Source organism: Gracilinanus agilis, chromosome 5 (assembly GCF_016433145.1).
Source record: "Gracilinanus agilis isolate LMUSP501 chromosome 5, AgileGrace, whole genome shotgun sequence".
NCBI classification, from domain to species: Eukaryota; Metazoa; Chordata; class Mammalia; order Didelphimorphia; family Didelphidae; genus Gracilinanus; species Gracilinanus agilis.
Window position 1 is genome coordinate 306311657 of NC_058134.1, and position 5949 is coordinate 306317605.

General features: G+C 51.4%; 1 protein-coding gene across 1 annotated transcript in view; it reads left to right on the forward strand.

The window, feature by feature from the left end:
• The first annotated feature begins 5726 nt into the window (after nucleotides 1-5726).
• The window catches only part of ADM2 (adrenomedullin 2), an 8522-nt gene continuing 8299 nt past the window's right edge, over nucleotides 5727-5949 (forward strand). Inside the window, exon 1 of the mRNA XM_044678126.1 lies at nucleotides 5727-5937. The gene's annotated coding sequence lies outside the window, so the exon portion shown is untranslated. The remainder of the gene's footprint in view (nucleotides 5938-5949) is intronic.

The window sequence follows — 5949 nt, forward strand, 5'->3', positions numbered from 1 at the left end:
CAGGAGTGGGGGGGGTGGAGGGGGAGATAATAAGAACATGAATCATGGAACCATGGAAAAATTTTTCTTTAAAAAAAAAAAAAAAAGAAGAAGCCATAGGCAAAAATAAAAGGCCAGAAAAAAAGCTGGGCTGCTCATGCTCTTGCTCAAGAAGCTTCTGTGGTTCCCTATTGCCTATCGATAAAAAACAATCCGGCCCCAGCCTACCAGGCAAAATTCTATGGCCCATTACTAAAGGGCTGTTTTATGAGGAAAACAGCAATCACTAAGAGCCAGTACAGGTTCATCAGAAAGTCAGACCAAATGAATCTCATTGTATTTTTAGCTAGTTACTAGACTGGTAAAACGGGTCAATTCCAGAGACATATGATTCTTGGATTTTATTAAAGCATTAAAAAAAAATCTCTCCGGATACCTTTGCCAACCAAGTAGAGATGTGAGGAGCTGCTTATCCAGATCGTAAGACAATTAGATGGATTCTTCACCCGCTGAAGTGGATCGTGGCTCTCTAGCAGAGTGCCAGAGCCAGTTATCTGTCTGTGGGCTTTTGCTCTTCGGCACTTCTAGAAATTGCTTTAGTGAAGGCAAAGGGGATCCTGGGCTCTCCACAACTTTCCCAGGAGAGAATAAACAAGGCAGGCCAGGAGCAAGCTCCCAGGGATGGACTGGACTGACTATGTGCTTGTTGTCTTGGGTCCAGTCTGCCTAAGCTCAGAGGGGCTCAGCTGCGTTAGCTGCAGGGTGATGATTCAGCTACCACGCCTCCCCATGACTGTCTGCCCTGGGCTGCACATGGGCGCTTCCTCTAATCATGAGTCTTTGCAGTACTGAAGCAAGCTCCAGCCTCACCATCATTAGTATCGCCGCCCTCTTCACCATCATCTTCATCACCGAGCCTCCTACTACAGGCACCGTCACTAGCCAGGGAACACAAAGAAGAGAGGAGACGGGAGTTTGAATTTTGCCTCAGACTCTGACTAGCTGTGGGACTCTGGGCAAATTCCTTAAGTTCTCTTGGCCTCAGTTTATTCATTCATAAAATGGATTAGTAATAGCATCTACCTCTTGGGTCTGTTGTGTGACGGTCAAGTGAAATAACATATAAAGGGCTTTGAAAAACCATAACATACTCTATCAAGATGAGCTAATAATAATAATAATAATAATAATAGCCAAAATGAAATGGCACTTACTAGATGCCAGGCACTGTGCTAAAAGCACTTTACAATGATCGCATTTGATCCTCACAACAATTCTGGGGGCCAGATGTTATTATTATCACCCGTTTTACAGATGAGGAAACAGAGGTTCAATGATTTGCCCAATGATAGTGTCTGGTGTTGGATCTGAACTCATGGCTGAAGGCCCAGAACTCTAACTACCACTCAGCTACCCCTTCCATTGCCATCATCTTTGCCACTATTGCCACTGCCAGAATCAATAACAATAACGATACTTGAACTATCCCCAAGTAGACGAAGAATGACCAGCTTATGCCAGCTGGCTTTGTTCTGGACAATCTATAGAGGCAGCCAAAGGTGCCTTGGACTGGAATCAGGAAGATCTGACCTCAGACACTAGCTGTGGGACCTTAGATAAGTCACTTAATGTCTATCTGCCTCAATTTCCTCCTCTGTAAAATGGGCATAATAATAGAACCTACCTCCCAGGCTATCATGAGATCAACTAAGATAATATTTGCTTAATAATATAATATTCTTTAGTTTAAAATTTAACTTAAAATAATATAATAATTAATTAAGACTATAAATTGCTTGGCAAAGCATCTGGCACGTAGCAGGCACCTGATAACCCGTCCCCTCTTCTCTGGCTTCTCCCGGACCAACATTGTGATAAATGTGATTTCTGAAATCCATTGCTTGATAGGATCCTATGTTGGCATCACCGAGGCTAAGTAGTCCCGGCAACCGCAACCACATAGACAATGACAGGCAGCCTGTACTCTTCTACTGACCCCAACTCATTCGGACCCTGTGTCAAGCATGGAAACAATCTTGGCTCCTGGCTGGCTCCCACCCTCCCGCACTGGCTAATCCGAATTCCTGGGGTCCTCGATTACCAGCTCAAACTCTCCTCCGCTTTCTGGTCCTGATTAAGAAACTCCTCCACCCAGGTCTGATGCTGATAAATGAGTGACTTGGAGAATTTCCCCTACGCCTGGGTCTGATTAGAAATGACCCCTCCCAGCTATAGCATCAGTGAGCTCAAAACCTTCCTGCTCAGACCCCACTCACTCTCAGCAGGTCTCCCTCCCCCACCCGAGGAACCCCGGCCTTGGCTGTGTGTCTCCATGTTCTGGGGTTTTGTGTTTTTTGCCTGCGTGTTGTGCTGCAGGGAAATAAAGCTGGTGCTCCTATTAGCAAGGTCCAGTTTTCTGTAGATCCTTAACCCTGAGCCTTTGCCCCAACCGGGATGTTGAGGCCAAATCAAGCAGACATCATGCGATCGGACAATAGGCGAGCTCAGACCTGGGTGGGAAGAGAGGGTGGGCTGGCCTGGATTTGGGAAATGGAGAAGTGTTGTTAAGGATCTCAGCGATGATTATAGGGCAGTGATGGTGAACCTTTTAGAAACCGAGTGCCCAGACTGCAACAATCATGATGAATGTGAGCCTCCAGCCTTACCCCAGACAGGAGAAGGGAAGAAGTGCTCCATTGAGCTGCTGGGCAGAGGGGTGGGTGATGGGAGAAATGTTCTCTGGTGCACATGGAGAAGGGGAAGAGAGCAGCCCTCTCTGGCTCACATGCCATAGGTTCGCCAACAGTTATAGGACAACAAAAAGGTATTTGGGTGTGAGTAGACTGAAGCCCATTATCAACTAAGAATTTTACAAGGGAAATAATGGATGTCATCAGCAAAATATATGGTCAGAAAAAAAGGTAAGCTAATAACTCCCCTGCTCAAGAAGCTTCTGTGGTTCCCTATTGTCTATCAATAAAAAACAATCTGGTCCCAGCCTACCAGGCAAAATTCTGTGGTACATTAGACAACTGGCTCAGGGTCTGGCTGAGCCTTTTGGGCTGGATATTCCTCATCTACTTGGGGATAGTTTGAGTGTTATTATTATTATTATTATTTTAAATTAAAACATTTTATTTTGTTAAATATTCTCCAACTATATGTACAAGTTTTTAACTTTCACTTAAAAAATTTTCATTTCCAAATTCTCTTTCTCCCTGTCCACCTTGAGAAGGTAAGCAATTTGCTAGCAATTATGCCTATTTCCATACTCTCCATCTTGAGTTATTATTATTACTGATTATGACCACAGCAATGATGAAGATTATGATGATGGAAGCTTTGCACCACCCAGCCCTCTTGCATAAGAGGCCATCTTTTCTTTCTTTTTTTTTTTTTTAAACCCTTACCTTCCACCTTAGGATCAATACGAGGCATTGGTTCCAAGGGAGAAGAGTATAAGGATTAGGCAATGGAGTTAAGTGACTTACCCAGGGTCACACAGCTATGGTTGGAGGCCGGATTTGAACCCAGGTCCTCTCGTCTCTAGGCCTGGCTCTCAATCCACTGAGTCACTTAGCTGCCCCCTCTCATCATTTTTCTTAATAAAGGCTCGTTGAATTAGATCCTTTCTGGGGGATCTACGGAAAAGTGTGGACAAGAATACGCAGGATGATCTCAAGGCCATCCCTTCTACTTTGAAGGCAAGGGGCAAGGCCTGGCAGCAGCCGCCTGCCCTCCATTGTGGGAAGACAGGCAGGCGGGCATGTCTTGATGTCCTTTATGTTATTTCTACACTGTGACAACGTCTCGGGTCACATGGAGTAACTCTGCTTCCAGCCCAGTAACTCCAATTTCCTGAATCTATTTGCAACTACCTGAGAGAAGAAGCAGTCTCTCCCTCGAGACTTGGGGGATCCCGGAGGGCAAGTCTATGGCTCCTCTTAGCCTGGGGGTTGCCTCGATGGGGGCTTCCTTCCCTGGCCGGGGGTCCTAAAGACCGGGGCCCCCCCTCTCACTGGTAGGATCCTCCAGGGCTGGCTTTCTGGCTCCCGCCTTGGCCTAGGTCTCTTCTGATGGGGTTCCTCTCTCTGCCCTCTCCTCTACTTGGATGTTGTGGGGGTGGGGGCAGGGAGGACTCTCCATCAGTGTCCACTGACTGCCTGAAGGATTTGTTAACCTGAAGAGCCAAGAGCCCAGGACAGCCAGCCACATGCACAGCAGAGGACTCCCAGTGCCAGCTAAGCTGAGCGGGGGAATGGTGGGAACCTGGACACATGGGGGCCCTGGCTTCCCGGGCCTAGGTCTGCCCGTCCTGCTCAGCCCCTCCTCCCCCTTCTCCCCTGAGCCTTTAGGAGCTGGGCTGGGCGTGTGGAGGCAGAGTGGGGCAGTGCCCGGCTGGGAGCCTCCCCTTCGTGTCTCAGGGCACGTTCCTCAGGCAGGAGGAGTGAGGGAGGGAGGAAGGAGGGAGGACGGCTTAGGTGTGCCTTGGCCTTCAGAGGGTGACCACAGTGGGAAGCCTTGACCACAGCAGGGACACTAGGCACTGTCCTCACTCTGGGACACCCATACCTTAGGCCAAGCTTCAACCTGGCCCACCTGAGAGGCGCCTATGCTGGATGGAGCACGTCCAACATGTCAGTGCCCAGAGTCTGGTGCCTCGGAGCCCCTTGGACTTACCCATAATCCCCAGCCTGGCTCCCCTGCCTCTCCAACCCTGCCTTAAACCTCAAACCCCATTTCTTTGGGCTTCCACAACTCCACAGTTTCTCCTCAGCCCGAGCCTTGACTCCCAGTTCACAAACCTGGGCCCCTCGTTCCTGATGCCCCTCCAGCAGCCCCGCACCCAGTGTGGCCCAGACTCTGGGACAACTGTGAGCCCTCAGTAGAGTCTGTACAATCGAGGGGGAGTCTGGCCCAGCCACCAGACCTCAAAGCCCGGCCTGTGGCTCCCCCCATTATCCCCAAATGGGAGCCTGGCCAATCTCCAGGGGCTTCCCAGCAAGGAATGGGATTCCTGGTGCTCGCTGGGAATTTCAAGCTGTTGCCTCCTGCTTAACCCTTTGTTCCGGGAAGGGTCCTGCTGAGCCCAAGGACCAGCCCCTCCCGGCTTGCATCTTCCAGCCCCAGCTCCCAGTGAGGGCTGCCCCGGTGCACTGGGGCAGTCAGAGCAGCTCTCCCTGGAAGGGGCTCAAGCTGAGGTCCCGAGGAAGGAACTGGGGCGATATGGGAATTCTAGGGAGGGGTGGGCGACGGAAATGATAGGATGTCCTGTGGAAAGGTACTTTTAGAGATCACAATGGGGAAACTGAGGCACAGGAGGGAGACAGGACTTGGACAAGGAGCCTCCGCTAGGGTGAGACCTCACACTGGAACTCAGATCCTTTAACTCGAAGACTCACTCACTTTCCCTGCACCCTCCCGCATTTTCTGCCCGCTGCCAGGAAAGAGCCCCGTGTGTTTGGGGCTCCCTATAACCGGCCGGCCAGCCCTCCCCGTGTCCATCCCTTCCAGTGGCCTGAGCCTAAGAGAGACCCGCGCTCTGGCTTCTCCGGCCCCCCCGGCCCCTTGCCCAGGCCAGGGGTTGTAGAAGCAACTGGGGTTCCTAGCAGCTGGAGCCGGGAGACCGGAGGGGGCGGGGAGGGCCGAGGGGGCGGAAAGTCTGGCAGCCCCGCCCCGGCCCGGAGGGGACTATTTAACCTGGGAAGCGGCTGGGTCTTGCCCAGCTCCAACAGACTAACCCGGGACGGACCGCGGACAGCGGACAGTCGACAGCCGACAGCCTGCTGGCGTCCGTTCCGAGGGCGGACGCCTACTGCGCCCGCGTCCTACCAGACGGACCCCGCATCTCCGAGCACAGCACCGCCCCTCACCCTGACCCAGAGGAATCCAGACGGACAGGCGCCCCGTGTGCAGCAGGAGGACAGACAGAGCGTCCCTGCGCGGCCCCCGGCGCAGGTGGGAGGGGGC